The 20,184-nt window shown below is 45.7% G+C and overlaps 1 protein-coding gene and 1 long non-coding RNA gene across 11 annotated transcripts in view; one reads left to right on the top strand and one right to left on the bottom strand.

The window, feature by feature from the left end:
- The window catches only part of NCOA3 (nuclear receptor coactivator 3), a 142,642-nt gene that overhangs the window by 85,485 nt on the left and 36,973 nt on the right, over positions 1–20,184 (bottom strand). The window lies entirely within an intron of this gene.
- LOC120638556 lies at positions 2,712–9,685 on the top strand. The gene is made up of 2 exons (XR_005660262.1): positions 2,712–2,874; positions 9,462–9,685. It is a non-coding gene; the product is annotated as an uncharacterized LOC120638556 (long non-coding RNA).

Below are 20,184 nucleotides of genomic sequence, written 5' to 3'. Positions count from 1 at the left end.
GGGCCTGGGAGTCAGAAGGACCTGGATTCTAATCCTTGCTCCACCACCTGTCCGCTGTCTGACCTTAAGCAAGTCACTTCACTTTTCTGTAGCTCAGTTCCCTCATCTTTAAAATAGGGGTGCAGACTGTGAGCCCTGTGTGGGACAAGGACTCTGTGCAACCTGATGAGCTTGTCTCTACCGCAGCGCTTAGTACAGTCCCTGGACCGTAGTAAGCACTTAAATACCTTAAAAAACTGTGATGTTTAGAATTATTTTAATAAAGATTAAGCGATAGTCTATTTGGCTGTGTCATTACAGTATAGCGCACAGAAAAATTTCGTATCATTTCTTTGGAAGCTCTGAAATTAATCCTTGTCTATAAGACATGTAAGTCTACGGCAAAATGCCCTCAATAACACAACCACTTACAATCACATTTTCAAGGACCATAGCCCAGTTGGACTGTAAATGACTGCTCCAAAATATAACCTCTGACCTGGCTAAGAACCACACTTTCTTTAACTAAGTTGTCATGGCAACATTTTGACTAATGAGAAATGTTCCTTTTTTTTTCATTCTGCTCAAAACCGAGCAGGTTTAGACAATGCGACCACAAATGCGGATTTGCACTGAATCTACCAAAGCTGGAACAAGTTCAGTGAAATGGGCGACAAAAAACTTTGGTTCCACAAATGATTTTCACCGAGACCACAGGAACATTCATTCTCATTTTCTCATTCTCTCTTTCTCTTTCCACTCTCTCTCTCCCTTAATTCTCCACCAATAAAATGTAAAGATATCGATTCCTATACCTCTTCACCTCAGAGGGGGTCTGGTAAGCTAAAGGAATCTTCTTACTATGCAAAGGTACGTTGAAATCCCTAAAATTACTAAAAATAAATACGTTTTGAGCAGCACACCGTTATCTAGGGACTAGGAATGTCAATTGTTCGTGTGATTTTTCAACTCTGTATTATTTTCACAAAGCCTTACATTTCTTTATCTTTTCAGGATATTCAAAAGCACTATCTCTTTTTTCAGGATGCAGTTTTTGCTCCCTTCTTATTCTCCCCGACCCTCTCATTCCTAGAGGGCCCCAGACAGGAACATTAAACATCAGATAGTCAGTTTCGCTGAATTTTGCTTGGTTCTGTTTTGTTTAGATTAGGGAGACCATTTCATTGAATGCTTGGCAGGAAAGAGCTATTGAGTTTTTATATGAGATTCTCCTTTAAAATAATTTTAGAATATCTCTAACGATTAGGGTCGGATGAGGGGGAGAGGGGATGACTCAGGACGCGGAAAAGGCCTTCGAGCTGCAACGGAGAGGTTCCCCTGGCAAATAATATTGTGCCCTGTGGGACAATTCAATTATCACAAAACAGTGTGGCAGGTGAGCATTATTAACCTTATTTTTCAAAGGAATGGGAATATTGCGGTACAATAGGATTACGTGGCTAGCGTAAAAAGGGCAATGCTGAAATTAAATCTTTCAACTTTCAAATCTCTGGTCTGGGAAATAACCGTATCCATCTAAAGATAAATATCTCTGTTTTTTAAAATCAAAAAATGCTTTTTTCCCCCCTCTTATTGCACATGCCGCCTATTGTGTCTCAAATTGGATTCATAAGCTTAATTAGTTCAAGAAAGTCAGTGGCACCTGCTCCTTAAAAAGGAGATGTCGCCTCTGAGGTCTCTTGCGGAAGCTGGCAACGCCGAATCAATGGAGAGCAGAGTCCGAAGCGCGGCCTCGTGGAAAAAGCTTGGACCCTGGATTCTCGTTCCCGATCTGCGGCCCTGCCTGCTGTGTGACCTTGGGCAAGTCGCTTCATTTTGTTTCCTCATCTGTAAAATGGGGACTCAAAATCAGTCCTCCCTCCTACTTGGACTGCAAACCCCAAATGGGACAGGGACTGTGCCTCTCCTGGTCATCTCGGTCTCTCCCCTGGCGCTCAGTACAGTACTTGGCACACAGTAAGTGCTTAACAAATACTATTATTATTATAACAACAGTAATAATCGTGATAGTTGCAACGTCTTGGGAGGCAGCAGTCAAGCCAACCTGGACACAAATACAATCAGTACCAGGTCCCTACTTGAAAGAGCATGGGCTTAGGAGTCAGAAGTCATGGGTTCTAATCCAGGCTCTGACATTTGTCAGTTGTGTGACCTTAGGCAAGTCACTTAACTGATCTGTGCCTCAGTTACCTCTTTTGTAAAATGGGGATTAAGACTGTGAACGCCACACAGGACAATCTGAATACCTTGTCTCTAACCCAGCGCTTAGAACAGTGCTTGGCACATAGTAAGCATTTAACAAATATCAACATTATCATTATTATTCAATATCCGCAGGTCTGAAAAGTCGTCAATTTAACGCCTTATTTATCTTGCAGCTTGCCGGTAATACAATCTCATCTGCTGATACGGCATTTGTCAGCAATTCAGGTTTCCTCATCCAGAACACGGAACAGTGCTTGGCACATAGTAAGCGCTTAACACATACCGTCATTATTATTATGCCAACGCAGCTCACATATTTCACTGTGTGAGTATGCACCGCAACACTGCCTTTCCTCGACTTTGTCAGTGTTGTGTCTTTGGCTGTTCTGGAACCGCTGCGTTCCAAGAAGCAACGATATCCGTGGGTGGAGATTGAAACCAAAGGGAAAGAGATAGTATTTAGTCCTTCTTAGCAGGGGAGCAGGGTTGGCTGGATTCCTTTGCCCCCATCCGCCCCCAACACCCTCTTCTTCCTCCCACCCCCAGGATCGTGACACCCAGACTCCTCCCCGACTCAGTAGCGAAGGGCTGATGGAACCGTGGAAAATTTTGACTGTTGAGATTTTTTTCCTGTTTACTGGACTGAGAATTGGGCAAGAGGAGGAGAGGGTAAGTGCTCGGAGCAATTCTGCTAAGGAGAATTTGCTTAAATGTTGGGTTATCTTTACAAATAACCGGTGGTGGTTTATTTTTCAATGGAATTTTTGCAGCACTAACTCTGTGCCAGGCACTGTACTGAGCGCTAGAGAGGATGCAAGCTAGTCGGGTTGGACACAGTCCCCGTCCCACGTGGGGCTCACGGTCTCCGTCCCCATTTTACAGATGAGGGAACTGAGATGCAGGGAAGGGAAGTGACTGTCCCAAGGTCACACAGCAGACATGCGGCGGTGTGGGTATCAGAACCCAGGTCCTCTGACTCCCCTCTCCACTAGGTCGTGCTGCTTTTCACCGATTAACTCCTGCCCTCTCCTTACTAGATTATTAGCTCCTTGAGGGCACAGGATGCTTCGATTTAAACCTTTGTTTATGCCCAAGCCCTTAGCATTGCGCTAAAGTACCTAGCAGGCCCTCAATAGCCGCTCTTATGTCATTGACCAAAAGGATTTTAATTTGTCGGGCTGTACTATTCAGCAAAGAACACAGCAAATCACACACAAGAAAAGGCTTCCAGTATGCAAGTCCTATAATTGATTATTTCGTGATTAAACTGGACTGCGTTTTAAATTGATTTTCTAGGTTCTCTGCAGATGCTGTTTTTCTTCCGCCCTGCTGCCAGGCAGGCATTATGGCTGAAAGAGCGCTTCTCTCCGCTCCACGACCCCCACCCCAAATGAGAGGACCCTAACGGAGCAGCCCCCACTTGAAATTCTTCGGGTGGTGGGGTGGATCCCTGAAAACTGGATCCTTAATGAGGCAGATCTTTTTAATGTAGAAACCCTGGGGGAAGACCCAGCCCCCTCCCTAATAATACCTTGCCAATAAACACAAACACACACACACAAAAAGACCACTCTAATCAATCGTATTTACTGAACGCTGTGTGCATAACTGTACTAGGCACTTGGGAGAATCCAATCCACAATATAACAGGCACATTCCCTGCCCGCAACGAACTAGGGAAGCAGTGTGGCCTAGTGGACAGAGCACGGGCCTGGGAGTCAGAAGGAACTGGGTTCTCCGCTGCTTGTCTGCTGGGTGACCTCGGGCAAGTCACTTCACTTCTTTGCGCCTCAGTTACCTCGTCTGGAAAATGGGGATTAAGACCGTGAACTCCACGTAGGACATGGAGTGGGTCCCACCTGATTAGCTTGTACCAACCCCCGTACTTAGTACACTGCCTGGCATACAGTAAGGGCTTAACAAATATCATTTAAAAAAAGGCTCGGGACAGTATATTTCAACTACATTTAACCTAGAATTTTACCACATACCAAAAAAAAACCAAAAACAAACAAACCCCAAAACCCTTTAAATAGAAGCAGCTATCACACTGCTCTTTCACTCCCACTTCCTGATTTCCCCTGCAGTTTCCAAATTGGCCATATCCATGTGAAATCCAGTTCTGTCCGCTCAACAGATATCTAATTCCCACATTGTCCCCTGAATGCCCTCCACTGCCCTGGACAGTTATTTAGAAATGTAATCCCATTTCCAATTTCTAAGAGCTGTACAATACGTTCTCAAAACTAAATTCCCACATTCTAGAACTCTCCATTAATTCCTCTCTGGAGGACTCAGAGGTTTATATTTAATCACAAGAAAGAACAAGGACAAAACAGGAAGGAAGGCATAGGCATCTGTTTAAGAATGGCAATGTAAACGAAGAAATCATATGTAAATATAGTACTGCTCAACATTTTGACTACAACCAAATAAAATCCAACACGATAGAGACGTCTGATAGCTTCTATAACCTCTTTGATTAGGGGGCTTCATTTCTATTCAAAAAGAAAAAGCGGTCACGTACCAAAATATTCTACTCATCCGTACTGGTCTAAACTACCTTTGTCATTCAGAATACAGTTGGTATCGGACCTTAAAAGATGCTGCTACACAGGAGTACTTATAATATGGCATTTATTTAACCCCCGACTGCACTGCACCCTATCAAACCCTAAAGAAAGTACCGCAAAAGTTCAGAATAGCTTCCTTGCCCCCAAGGAGCTCACAGAAGAACAGCGGAGACCGATGTAAATATGTTCACAAATAGTGAGACCACAAGGAGAAACCAGGATCAATGGGAGAGAGTTGTCCAAAAATGTCAGAAGTACAGAATAAATCAAAATAATTAAATTTGCATTTGAAAACAGTCTCATTATTGAAGAATCGAATAAACAAAGACTACAGTGCTCTGCACACAGTAAGCGCTTAATAAATGTGACTGAATGAGTGCTTCCAAAATACAATAATAATAATAATAATGATGGTATTTTTAAGCGCTTACTATGTGCGAGGCACTGCTCTAAGCAGTGGGGTGGATAAGAGCAAATCAGGTAAGACAGAGTCCCTGTCCCACATGGGGCTCACGGTCCTAATCTCCCTTTTACAGAGGAGGTCACCGAGGCACTGACAATAATCAATCAGTAGTATTTATTGAGCCCTTACTGAGCAGAGCACTGTACTTAGCACTTGGGAGAGTACACTATAACAGAGTTGGTAGATGCTTTCCCTGACCATAACAACCTTGCAATCTAGAGGGGGATACAGACATTAATGTACATAAATTATGGATGTGTAAGTGCTGTGCGGTTGAGGGTGGGGGGAATAAAGGATGAATACCAATAAATTGGTATTGCACGCATATACCTGAATAGCCAGTGAAAGCAAACTAATCATGACACACCTAGAAATCCTGTGGACAGAAATCTTATGTACCTTCTGTACATATCTATAAATTATATATTAGAGATTATTTATATTGATTTCTGTCTCCCCCTCTAGTCTGTAAGCTCTTCGTGGGCAGGGAACTTGTCTACCAACTGTTGTATCCTCCCAAGGGCTCAGTACAGTGCTCTGCACATAGGGAGCACCGAATAAGTGCCACTGATAAGGATGACGGTTGAACAGTCTAAATGAAAAGCACAATCTTCATTTATACCAACAAGCAAGAGACGTAGAGTCATTTTACATCTCAGCAAATCATTTCATCAAAAAATTAATGACAAGCAGCGTGGCCTAGTGGGAAGCAGTGTGGGGCCATCACTTCTCCACTGTGTGACCCTGGGCAAGTCACTTCCCTTCTCTGTGCCTCGGTTACCTCCTCTGTAAAATGGAGTTTAAGACTGAGAGCTTCATGTGGGACATGGACTGTGCCCAACCTAATTTGTTTAGCTCTACCCCAGGGCAAAGTACAATGCCTGGTACACAGTAAGTGCTGAACAAATACCATTTAATATTCTACCTTCTTGCATGCAATTAAAGACTCTAACCTTCTAAAACTGTATATCCCCCAATTTCATCCACCAATTCCAAACTGCTCTGGGAAGAAGCAGCCATCTGAGAAACCCACCCAGAAGAGGCTAAACCTCCAACGGGCTTAAAATGATTATTTACCTAAAAGAGGCCTCTTCAAATCTCTTTTTTTTTAAAATTGCCATTCAACAAGACCCTGTAGATGTGGGCACTAGTAGTTTTTTGAAGTGTCGCGACACTTCAGCAACAAATACACGGACACTCTCAAGTGCTAAAACAGTCACTGGGGGGGGTCACAGGTTGATGCTTTTACCCCCTAACTTTCGGCTTCTCTGTAGCCTTGACCACCCCCTCTTCCCAAGGGATCACTCCAACGATCTCACTGCTCACCCACGCTCCCCCCGGGCTGGCATGGGCATCATGGCGGCACAGAAACCCAGGAAGAGAGACCCCCGACAGCAGGAAAGCAGCAAGGTTGAGGGTCCTAGGGACGCCGACGCCCCAGCCCTGACTTGTTTCCCGGTCTCAGCCCCACGGCACTTAGGTCCATATCTGTCATTTATTTCTTTGTATTGATGTGACGATCTATTGTTGCATTGTACTCTCCCAAGCGCTCAGTACAGTGCTCTGTGCACAGAAAGCGCTCAATAAATGCGATGGAATGAATGAACGAATGTCTGTCTTCCCCCTCTAAGCTGTAAGCTCGATGTGGACAGTGAATGTGTCTGTTTACTGTTGTACTTCACTCTCCCAGGCGCTTAGTCCAGTGCGCTGGACACAGAAAGCGCTCAATAAATACGAAAGAATGAATGAAAGGAGAAGCAGAGGCCGGATGCTGTCGTTTGAGATCTGGCGTGTGCTCCATTTCCCTTTGGTCACGACTCCCGCAACCATTTACAGGAAGCAGAACACCTTGCAGCTCTCTGTGCTGCAGATTTTTAAAGAGGCTGGCTTAACATAAAATTCTCTCCATAGGGTCCCAGGGTTCCCCCCAACCCCTCCCCAAAATCCAACACAAATGGGAAAATTGCCCAGTGCTACTTGGCAAATTTGTATGAAGACTATGGAAAAATGTTGGAAATATGCGATTTGCAAACTAACAAGTAAAAGGACTGTTTTATCCTACGTCAAGGAGAAAGATTTGGGCATATTTCCCTCCAGAGGCCAATCTGTACTATAAATACCTGGGACTTTGGTGGAAAGGGGGCATAGCCCAGATGAAAATCGAGGGCTGAAACTTGATGGAATCGCGGGGCCGAGTGTTTTGCGACGTGTAAGCGCTTAAGGGATGTTATTAATATCATTTGAGGGGGTCGTCATAAAAATCACAAGGGTAACAGATGCCAAGGGTTGTCAATAAGAATGAATATTCAAAAGATTCAACATTCATAGGGCCAAGTCACGAGAAACTACAGGCTATTTACCAGTCATTTCTCAACCACATCCACAAAGGCAGGAAATGACACTAGCGATAGAGCTATTTTGGGGCTAAAAGGAAAACACATACAGATATGCAAGCAGTAACTAAGGTACTACCCAGCACACAGCAGGGCTTCAAGATGAATTTACCCATAAAGATGCATCTCCCCTTGGGAACACTTGAATCACACCCTCAACCTGACCCTCGGGACCTGATGAGAAAATCTTAACCTCTTTTTAATGCCCCTTTTCCTTAAATTTCAATGTAGTTCTGCGCCCCCTCCCTCCCTCCCAAAAAATCCGCTATTATAGAAAGGGCCTTTGGTTGGGCAGCACTGATAACAGAATTTACTAATAGCCACAATATCACTTTTTAGTGTGTTTACATCCGTGAGAAGCAGCACATACTCTATGTAGTGGATAGAGCCACTGGGAGTCGGAAGGACCTGGGTTTTAATCCCAACTCTGCCTCTTGTCTGCTGTGTGACCTTGGGCAAGCTACTTCTCTGAACCTCAGGTTACCCTCATCTGTAAAATGGAGGCAAAGATCGTGAGCACCATGTGGGACAGGGACTGTGGCAACCTGATTAGCTTAGACATCAGCAACCTGAGGGCTTAACATTCATTCACTCATTCAATCGTATTTATTGAGTGGGTACTCCGTGCAGAGCGCTGTACTAAGCGCTTGGAATGGACAATTCGGCAACAGATAGAGACAATCCCTGCCCAATGATGGGCTCACAGTCTAATCGGGGGAGACAGACAACAAAGCAAAACAGAACAAAACAAAACAAGCAGTCTGACTTCCAGGCCCGTGTTCTATCCAACTACATCATGCTGCTTCTCGTGGATAAGAGTGTGAGCTCCATATGGGACAGGGACTGTGCCCAACTTGATTAACTTAGATCTGACCCAGTGCTCAGAACAGTGCATGGCACATAATAAGCGCTTAACAAGCACTCATTATTAGTACTATTAAAACTGGAAATGACAGAGCCTGGATCCATATTTGGCCACTTACCCCACCATGGAACTCTGCCATCCTGGTAGCAAGATCGAAAAATCTTCATCTCATAACCCTAAGGTTTCAAATACAAAACCTCCAAGTCCCGTTAAAACAGGGCAGGATTTCCTACCCTACTAAAACCGAGCCAGGACAAAACTGGCCAAATGGACAAACGAGCTCACGAAACAGAGTCAAATAAAGACAGGTTTCGAATGCTCAACGAGGCTCGACAAAGCCGTTAGGAAAATAACTGATTGGCTGCTTGGCCATCCAAGAAAAACTTAAAATGAGCTTGCAACTCTGCAAATTATCTAATAATCTTCAGTTTTCCTTATATAACATGTCATTTTAATGACACCTAACGTTACAGTGGTTGAAATCTTTCCTCCTCCTTTAGAAATCCCATTATTTACAGAAGCAAACGGTTTCAAGCAAAGCCAAAAGCCTAGCTAGGGAAGTCTCTTGCTGCTAATAAAAACCTTGCCATTTGATTACCCTTTTTTTGGTCCAGAAATGATCATCAGACAAGGAGCTTCAATTAGTTCAAAAAACAAAAAAGGCCAGTGTGAAAAAATTCTCCAACGCTGACCACCGTATGTATTTGATGGGCACCTTTTTTAAGGAATTCGATAAAAAATACATTTTAGAACATTGTGTCTGTGCTTTAATGTAATTTTAGGCCACTTTAGCTCATCTCTAGACTGTAAGCTCATTATGGCAGAGAATGTGCCTGCTAATTTTATTGCACTATCCTCTCCCAAGAGCTTAGTACAGCACACTGCACATAGTAAGCAAGCATTCAATAAATACTACTGATTGATTGATTTGGTTGCTCTCAAAATCTCCAATCTTCTTGCAGGAGAACCACCAAGCAAGAACACCAGAGAGGTTTTCTAAGAGAGAAGTCTGAAAAGAGATTGGCAATAATTTGGAATTGCATGCACTACTAATGGAGACAGTAAGATGGTCACTGAGAGAAGCCAGGATATTTAGCACTAAATTGATTGAAAGATGAATTTTGCCTATCAGCTTCCGGTTGCTTGGTCAAACTGTGCTACCATAAATGAATAATCTCCAATATAATCAATTTTGAATGCTTTTTCATTTATTTTTCTTTACAATGAAGCACAGTTAAAATCATGCAGAATTCATGTGCTAGTTTCAAGAGACCAATGGGCAAAGGCCCAGCTGCTATCTGAAAGTTATAATGATGATGATGATGGGATTTATTAAGTACTTACTATGTGCCAAGCACTGTTCTAAGCATGGGAGGTGGGGAAAATACAAGGTAATCAGGTTGTCCCACGTGGGGCTCACAGTCTGAAACCCCATTTTACAAATGAGGTAACTGAGCACAGAAGTTAAGTGACCTGCCCCAAATCACAGAGCTGATGAGTGGCGGAGCCGGGATTAGAACCCGTGACCTCTGACTCCCAAGCCCGTGCTCTTTCCACTGAGCCAAGCTGCTTCTCTATATTCTTTATAGGCAACAGACAAATTCCCTTGGTTTCATGAGACCATATACAGCATGGGCCAGGGAGTAGAAGGTCATGGGTTCTCATCATGGTTCTGCCACTTGTCTGTGTGACCCTGGGCACGTCACTTCACTGGGCCTCAGTTACCTCATCTGTAAAATGAAGATTAAGACGGTGAGCCCCAAGTGGGACAGAGGACCCAATTTTCTTGTATCCACCCCAGCACTTAGTACGGTGCCTGACACATAGAAGTGCTTAACAAATGCCACAGTTATTATTATTATATGAGAAACTCCACAAGACATGACTGGCAAACTATAACTGAGTAATGTGGTAACTTCCAACTTCATAGAAGAGCCTCAATCTTTTTTTTTTTAAATAGCATTTGTTAAGCTCTTACTCTGTGCCAGTGACCCTACTAAACTCTGGGCTAGACACAAGGTAATTATGTTGGACCCAGTCCCTGTCCCACATGGGGCTCAAAGTCTTAATCCCCGATGTTACAGATGAGGCCCAGAGAAGTGCAGTGACTTACCCAAGGTCACACAGCAGATAAGTGGCAGAAGTGGGATCAGAAGCCAGGTCCTCTGACTCTCGGGCCCCCTGCTCTGTCCACTAGCCCACGCAGCTTCTCAGGAAGACCAAACTTGTACCAGTTCTTCCTAAAATTTGAATTTCTCAAATATTTACATTCAACTGTTTTTCCACTTCCTATGCTCTCTTCACCCCACCAACTCCCGCTCCATTACTCTTCCACTCAGAGAGTACGGCAGGATCTTTATGCTGTTAGGAAAGAGAGAGGGAACAGTGGTAGCTCCTGCCTTCTTTTTCCCATGAAAGAGAAGTGGCTAAAGGAAAGGCCTAGCCCAAGGTCAGAAGAAGGACCAGCATGCAGAGGGCAAGATGGATTATGAGAAACCCATAACATCAACACGGCAAGGATGTTGGTGAAGTCAGAAGTCCTTCTGCACACTAAGCTTCTAACCAGACATCCATCACCACGATCTATCAGTGGGACTTAAATTTATTCATTCAATAGTATTTATTGAGCAATTACTATGTGCAGAGCACTGTAGTAAACGCTTGGAATGTACAATTCGGCAACAGATAGAGACAATCCCTGCCCATTGACGGGCTTACAGTCTAAATGAGCGATTACTGTGTGCAGAGCACTTTACTAAGTACTTGGTACTGTACTTAACTTCTCCGTAACTCAGTTCGCTTATCTGGAAAATGGGGACTTAATACCTGTTCTCCCTCCTATTTAGATGGTGAGCACGATGCAGGCGTACAACAACAGACACACTCCCTGCCCACAGTGAGTTTAGTCTGTGGAGCTGAGAATTGGGTGATAATAATAATAATTATTATTACGGGATTTGTTAAGTGCTTACTCTGTGCCAGTCACTGTATTAACCTCTGGGGTGGATACAAGAAAACGGGGTTGGACACAAACCCTGTCCCATTTGGGGCTCACAATCTCAATCCCCATTTTACAGATGAGGGAACTGAGTCACGGAGAAGTAAAGGGACTTGCCAAAGGTCCCAGAGCAGACAAATGGCAGAGCCGGGATTAGAATCCAAAACTTCTGACTCCCAGTTCCGTGCTCTGTCCACTATGCCACGGTGTTTAGTGTTCGGGGGCACAGATCTGAGGGCATAGGTGACTCAGAGGGGGAGGGTTTAGCCTTCTCCCTCCTCAGCTTCGTCGTTAACACACCTGGCATCCCACCACCACCTCCCTCTGACTATAAGCCACTGCTCTGAACCGGAGAAGCAGTCTTGGGAGGGAGTCCTCATCTTTTGAGTGGTAAAACCTGCAATCCCCTCCCGATTTGGAAAAAGATTCTCGGAGCTACCGGCAACTGGGGCCCCGGGATCTCACACCGGTCCCGCCTTCCCCATGGTCAGATCTCTTTAAGACCCTCCGCCGGCCTCGGCCCCTCCTACTGGGAGTTCCGCTAGGGCCACAGCTTCTCCCCACCCCCATCCAGAGCCAGATTAGCTCAGAATACATTCCTGGGAAATCCTCTGGTACATTCTGGATAATCTGCTCCCAGTATGGCTCCCAGTGTGAGCTGGAAGGGGAGGAAGAGAAAGAGGGGGTTTGGGGAAGGAAACCTATTTCTGCATCTTCTTTGTGGCTCAGCCGGACCAACCCGCCAAGATTTTCCCAGGATTCCAAAAGGCAGGTCCAGTCTTGCCTCCGATGTCTCTACCTCATCCCACTGGAAATGCTTCTTGTTTATTTTTTAGGAGGGGAGGGGCGAATGAGGGGCAAGGATTAAATCCGGCAAGCTGGCTTCAAAGAACTCGTGTGTCGAAGAGACGCAACTGGAGGGTCCTTCGGCTCCGCTCAGAAACTCAGTCCTCCACACTTCGGTTAAGAAACCTGGAATGAGCACACCTGGGAATCCAGCCCAAACAGCTATGAGGGCAAATCCAAAGTTTTGTCTCCCCATGCCTGAAACAACGGGCCCCTCCATCTCATTCTCTTCTTAACAAGCCTCCCACCCCACAAATTTCACACTCTCAGAAAATCCAAAAAGACGTTCATCTGAAAACTATCAAACAGAATGAAAGTTCCCCAAACAAAACTGATGATATTTAATCTCCCTGACCTCAGCAGGTGCAGCAGATTAAAATCTTGTCTCTTCGCATTACCGAAGAACTCAAATTCAAATCTACAATCCGCTCGAGTCGAAGACTGGGAACCTCAACTGGTCATGGTATAAATGCAGGGGACCAAAAATCCCTGACGCTTGGTTTCAGTGAAGCTAAGAAAGGGAGGGGGCGCAGAGAGAGATGGGACCCTGCCTCCTGCACCACTCATCCCCCTCCAGCTCAGGGAAAAGGGTGAATCTCGGGGCCCAGTAAAATTAACCACGGGCCGTGGTTTGGCCATTTGGCCACTGGGGAAGGTTGGGATTTTACCACGATTAAAATGCATTCATTTTATTCCGGCCATTTCTTTTTGTGTACCGGTGAGGTGTTCGAAAAGAAGTACTGTAATGGAATTAGAAATGAATTCCCTGCCTTTCTTCTCCCCTGAGTACACGCTCCCTTTCATCTTTCCGCTGAAGTGGCTCCAGGCACCAGGAATGGACTGGGCTTTGGGCATAGTTTGGGCCAGAATTATAGCCAGGAGGGGGGGGTCATTAAGTGAACAGACCCTTACGGGCGCTCTCTCAAAGCCTCTCTATACAGCTTGAAGATCCACTTAAGAACCAAAGTAACTAGGAAAACAAAAGGAAAAAGTGCCTTTTTAAAAAAATTGACCTTATTATTGACTAACTTGGCTAAAGAACTGCTCCCTGCTCGATTCAGGTGAGCTGACCTTGGATCCAACCTCCTCTACTGTAGTAACTACAGCTTCTAGAACAAAACAAAAAAAGTCACGCTTCCAACCTAGAGAGTATATTAGTCTATCCTTCGTTTATTTTAAAAGTCTTCCTCCCAGAAGGGGAGGCAGAAAAAGAAGAGCCTGCCTCCTTTTCCTCTGCACCTGCTCTCCCCATCACCACCAACTCCCCAAATTTCTCCTTCCGGGATCCCAAGCTTCTCGGCTAAGAGCCGGAGAGTAAAGGTGAGAGGAGGATCAGGATCAGGGGTGGAAGAGGCTGAGAAAGCTCAGTAGCTAACATGCGGCAGCTTTCTGCCAGAACAGGTCCTCCTGGGAATTCTTCTGATGAGGGTGGGGAGGGAAGAAATGGGAGGAGGGGGAGGGAAGAAATGGGAGGAGGAGGAGGGACTTCTCTGAATGCCTAATGGGGGAAGAGAATGGGCAGAGCAGAGCTTCATAAAAAGGTTACTGTCCCCTGCTGCCAGGCTGAAACATTCAGGTGGGGGTTGGTGGGCGGGAGAGGGAAGCAGGGAAGAGAGGCAGTGGGCGGGATGTCCACCAAAGTGGCCATGGGAAGAAGAAACTCAGTCGTATTTACAAGCACCTCCCTCTTTTTTTTTTTTAATGGCATTTGTTAAGCACTTACTACCCGCCAGGCACTGTTCTAAGCGTCGGGATAGATCAAGCTAATCAAGTTGGACCCAATCCGTGCCCCACATGGAGCTCACAGTCTTCATCCCCATTTTAGAGATGAGGGAACTGAGGCCCAGAGAATGATGATAATAATGTTGGCATTTGTTAAGCGCTTACTATGTGCAGAGCACTGTTCTAAGAGCTGGGGTAGATACAGGGTAATCAGGTTGTCCCAGGCTCACAGTCTTAATCCCCATTTTACAGATGAGGTCACTGAGGCGCAGAGAAGTGAAGTGACTCGCCCACAGTCACACAGCTGCCAAGTGGCAGAGCCGGGATTCGAATCAAGTGAAGTGACTTGCCCAAGGTCACCCAGCAGACAAGTGGTGGAGCCGGGATTAAAGCCCAGGCCTTCTGACTCCCAGGTCAGTGCTCTGTCAACCAGGATGAGCTGCTTCTCTTGAAAATGAGAGCTCTGGGGGACGGGAATAGTGTCCAATCTATTATCTACCCCAGGGCTTACTACATATTAAGTGTTTAATAAGTACCATAAGAATAAAGAACGACAGGCAGGAAGTGGGCAGGAGTCCACCCCCTCAAGACTGTAAACTCTTTATGGGTGGGGAAATGTGTCAGTTATACTGTACTCTCCCAAGTGCTTAGTATGGTTCTCTCACTCAACTGTATTTACTGAGCGCTTACTGGTGCTCTGCACACAGTGAGCACGCCATAAATACCACTGATGGATTATGCTTCCCCCAAAGGGTTGAGCTGACTCTGGGGAACACCAAAGGTACACTAAGTTCTAGGACATGCAGTGGCATAAGCTTCCCCACTGCAGACTAGCTCCTTCTGGGCAGTGATCATGCCACCAACTCTCTGCTTTCGTATTCTCCCCAGCGCTTAGCCCAGCTCTCTGCCCACAGTAAGTGCTCAGTAAGTCAACCGTCGGTCGACTGCGGGCCTCCGCCTTAACGAAAGCTCAGATTGTAGCCAAGTCACCCAGCGTCCGAAGCTGTGACCACCGATTCTTCCGACTCTGCGTTGCGCTTTATTCAGAGATGTGCGGTCGGGAGAACGTTCCCTAATTCCGCCATCTCGGTCTACCTACACACGCCTTACGGAAGAACAGACAGGATGTATCTATTTTCTTGGGAAGATGTCTTTAGGGCACTAATGTCAATCTGCTTGTAAGTCTTGAGCAGCTGTACTAAGCTCTGGGGTAGATACAGAATAATCAGATCCCACATGGGGCTCACAGGATAAATCATGGGGTGAACAGGTATTGAACCCCACTGTGCCGATGAAGGAACTGAGGGAACTGAGTGAATTGCCCAAGGTTGCCCAGAAGACAAGGGACGGAGCTGAGATTGGAACCCAGATCCTTCTGACTCCCAGGCCCGTGTTCCTCCCACTAGACTATACGCTTCTCATCGTCCATTTGCTGTTTTCTGTGGAATGTGTAGAGAAGATTTTGTTTGCTGATAAAACTGCTCTACTGTGGCTGGATATTTAATCTTCAGGAGTTTAACACCAAGTTGTCTTGATGGTTTGGGAGCCACTTGCCAATACTTCGGCTGGTACTGTTGGAAGCTTCAAGTAGTAACCTTTCTGGATCTAACTTCATTTTCGGTTGGCATAAATCACCTTCAAAAAGGCCAGTGCCTCTTGGATGGCCTGTAGGCCTTTAATAATAATAATAATAATAATAATAATAATGTTGGTATTTGTTAAGCGCTATGTGCCACGCACTGTTCTAAGCGCTGGGGGAAGATACAAGGTCATCAGGTTGTCCCACGTGGGGCTCACAGTCTTCGTCCCCATTTCCAGATGAAAGAACTGAGGCACAGAGAAGTTAAGTGACTTACCCAAGGTCACACGGCTGATAAGCGGCGGAGCCGGCATTAGAACCCATGATCTCTGACTCCCAAGCCCGGGCTCTTTCCACTGAGCCACGCTGCTTTGGGTACTGTAAGGAAGCAGCACAGTGATGGAGCCAAGTCCCGTGAAGTTCAAAGGCAGTGGAGCTTTCTGGCTTTCCCCCCTTTCTCCTCTCCTTCCCTGGGGCCCCAGGGAACAACTGAATCACGACTCCTGGTCTCCTTTGGCAGGTCTTCCTTCACTCCACTGGTGACGGGAGGGGCCTCACCTTCCCCTGTCCTACAATTCCGGGTTCTTACCCCGCCACCCCATCCACCCTCTGGTGCCGAGGCAAAGGTAAAACCGAGGGGCTCGGCTGGCCCCAGCATGGGAAAAGGTCAGCGAGGAGAGACTCCCGCTCGTCTGAGCCTCAAGAGCAGCCACAGAGACTGGATGCCAGGGAGGCAGGGGTAAATGGAAAGCTGGGGAGGGGATGGAGGGGGGTGGAGAGATGGAAAGAGAAAGATGGAGACAGACACATAGAGACAGAGAGAAATAGGGAATGTCACTGTTTATCGTTGATTTGTACTTTCCCAAGCACTCTGCATACAGTAAGCACTCAATAAACATGACTGAATGAATGGATACAGAGACAGAAGACAGAAAGACAGAGAGATAGAAAAAAGAGACAGACAAGAAACAGAAAGACAGAGAAGTAACCATGCTACAGCTGCCATAGACCCAAGCAACAGCTGCTGCAGCCAATGCCCATCAACACCTCTCCTCTCAACCGTATCCGCAGTGCCAGCTTTTAAAACGGCCAAATATGGAGCGGGATTTCCCCAGGCACAGGGGAAGCAGTGGGATCTAATGGACAGAGCCCGGGCCTTGGAGTCGGAAGGACCGGGGTTCTAATCGGGTTTCGGAGTCAGAGGTCATAGGTTTGACTCCTGGCTCTGCCACTTGTCAGCTGTGTGACTGTGGGTGAGTCACTTCACTTCTCTGTGCCTCAGTTCCCTCATCTGTAAAATGGGGATTAACTGTGAGCCTCACGTGGGACGACCTGATTACCCTGTATCTACCCCAGCGCTTAGATCAGTGCTCTGCACATAGTAAGCGCTTAACAAATACCAACATTAATCAGTCCTTAGAACGGTGCTTGGCATATAGTAAGCGCTTAACAAATACCATCATTATTAATCCTGGCTCTGCCACGTGTCGGCTGAGTGACCCTGGGCAAGTCACTTCATTTCTCTGGGCCTCAGCTCCCACATCTATAAAATGGGGATTAAGACTGTGAACCCCATGTAGGACATGAAATGTGTCCAACCTGATTACTTTGATTCTACCCCAGAGCTTAAAATAGTGCCTGGCACAAAGTAAGCACATATTAATAGCAGTATTAGTAATAATGATAATAATAATTGTGGCATTTGTTACGTGCTTACTGTACTAACTATAGGCACTATACTGAGCACTGGGTTGACTATAAGCAAATTGGGCTGGACAGTCCCGTTTCCACATGAGGCTCAGTCTGAATCCCCATTTTACAGATGACGTAATTGAGGCACAGAGAAGTGAAGTGACTGGTCCAAGAGCAAACAAGTGGCAGAGCCAGGATTAGAACCCAGGTCCTTCTGACTTCCAAGTTCATGCTCCATCCACCAGGCCATGCTGCTTCCACAAATGCCATTTTTAAAAAAAATCAGGTTTCTTTGATTATTCCATACCCAGTGTTCATGGGAGAAACCGTTTGGAGGCAAAGAGACCAGAAGCCACTACCAGTGGTTTATTGAAGACCATGACTAGAACAATGCTAGCATATAATGACATGAACTGTTCAATTTATTTTGGGTCAGTAATATACCCCCTTATTCGAGAGTCAGATTTCATTTATCCAGCATCTCTATTCAGGGTCAGGAGTTCCCCAAATTGTATATTCCGTCCTCTGAACTATCATGGTTCTGCCTGACCTGAAGCAAGCAAAATCACTGACTCCCATTTCATACATTCAACAGTGGCAAAGAGGGAAAATGCAGGATGAGGGAGCCTGTCCCCTTACGAAGTCGTAAGCTCCCAGAAAGCACAGCTTTCACCTTTATTCTCGTTTCCTAAACACCTAGTCCGGGGCTCTGTACGCACCTTAACATGTTACAAATGTGTTAGGCGTGGGTGCTATTTCCAGAAATCCGTGCATTTTCAGATAGATTTTCTGAGTGTCTATGCATCACAAGCTGCAAGTGACATCAATTAAGATGTGCCTTCAACAAATATCTGAATCGCATGTCTGAATTGCTTTCATGCTTTAATTTTGGCTCACATTAAGGGGGCTTCCAAATTCTTAGCTTAGGCAAGTTTTTTTTCTTAGTTTCACAGGTATGTGTGCACACATTGCAAACTTGTATTCCAAATGGGGGGGGGGGGGGGCGTTTTCCGCAAGTTGGGTCCCAAATTTCATGTGTACTCTTTTGTAGCAGGGTGGAACTCTGGATACAGTGCCAAGTGGACAAACTCAAAACCAGCCCCACAGTGACCCTGCTTCAACAGCTGTCCACCTCATCTATCAATCAACCGTATTTACTGAGGGCTTACTATGAGCAAGGCACCATACTAAGCGCTTGGGAAAGTACAGAATTAGCAGACGTGGCCCCTGTTAAGTGTTTACTATGTGTTAAACACTGTTCTAAGCGCTGGGGGAGATACAAGTCAATTAGGTGGCACACACAGTCCCTGTCCCACCTGGGACTCACAGTCTTAAGTAGGAGGGTGAACAGGTAATCAATTCCCCATTTTCCAGTTGAGGAAACTGAGGGTCAGAGAAGGGAAGTGATTTGTCCGAGGTCACAAAGAAGACAAGTGGCAGAGCCGGGATGAGAACCCAGGCCCTCTGACCCCCCCAGACCCGGGATCTTTCCACTAGGCCACACTGCTTGGTCCAGTGCTCCGGACAAGGTATGAAAATACTCAAGAGATGGGGAAGCACTGTGGGTCCCAGATCCACAAAGTGTGTGCTGGGTGCGGGGAGAGGCATCAGGGGGTCGTCTAGAAGCAGCAGTCTTCTGACCCAGACCTACAAACTCTGAGATGATCCTAAACAAGGCAGTGGTCACCAAAAGCTTCACCCTTTTCTGCTTGGGAAGTCTTTAATCCCGCTTGCTGGTCCATGTATCCATGTACTTATTTCTGACCCATTGTGCTTTAAAAATATATTCTGGCTTCTTTTATTCCCCCCAAACAGAAGACAAACTATTTTGCCTCCCCACAGATCACTGACCAAACTGACCTTCTACCTTGAGGCTCTCTAAAAGGTAAAATATTCCAAGAGAAAAATAATAGGAGTAGTGATAGTATTTATTTAGTGCTTACTGTGTGCAAAGCCCTGGACTAAATGCTGGGAAAAAATACAGAAAAGCAGCATGACCTAGTTGATAGAGCACGGACGGGCCTGGGAATCAGAAGGTTCTGGGTTTTAATCCCAGCTCTGCTACCTGTCTGTTGTGTGATCCTGGGCAAGTCAATTAACTTCTCTGCGCCTCAGTTACCTCGTCTATAAAACGGGAATTAAGAGTGTAAGCCCTATGAAGGACAGGGACTGTGTCCAACCTGATTGCCTTGTATCTACAGCGGCACATAGAACAGTGCATGGCACATAGTAAGTGCTTAAATAATACCATAAAAATAAATTCGCAGGTGGGAAGTAAACATCAACCCTGTCCCTTTGTTGGTGGGGTGGGTCGGATATCTAAGAATATAAGGGAGGAGAGGAGGCTGGAGACAGACTGGCTTTAATTAAACTTCAAGCTCCTTGAGGTAGGAATGAGTCTACCAACTCAGCTACATTTCACTCTCCCAAATGCCCTATACATTACCACTGACTGACATATATGGAGAAATTAAACAAAATACTAAGACAAGATACAGACAGGGGCAGATATCCAAAATAACAAAAATCTGTACAGAACTGGGGCTAGAGGAGCAAAATTTCAGCCTCCTTGTTGGACGGAAGGGGGGGGGGGGGCTTTCATCAACATTATCTATAACTGTATATTGGAAGATTCTCAAAAGAGTCGTAGTGCTCGGTAAATACATAAAGTGCCGTACTAAGTGCTGGGAGGAAAGTGCAGCTTTGCGGTAAGCACAGTTCCTGGCCCCAAGGGACTCTCAGTCTAAGAATAAAGGTGGGTGGAGGACAGAGGCGACAGACATATAAGGAAAGAAAAAAACAAAAACTATGAGTCAAGGACAGCCCCAAATGCTACCGGAGAAGTGGA

This window comes from Ornithorhynchus anatinus, chromosome 8 (assembly GCF_004115215.2).
Source record: "Ornithorhynchus anatinus isolate Pmale09 chromosome 8, mOrnAna1.pri.v4, whole genome shotgun sequence".
Classification (NCBI taxonomy): domain Eukaryota; kingdom Metazoa; phylum Chordata; class Mammalia; order Monotremata; family Ornithorhynchidae; genus Ornithorhynchus; species Ornithorhynchus anatinus.
This window is presented reverse-complemented; position numbering and strand designations above follow the sequence as displayed.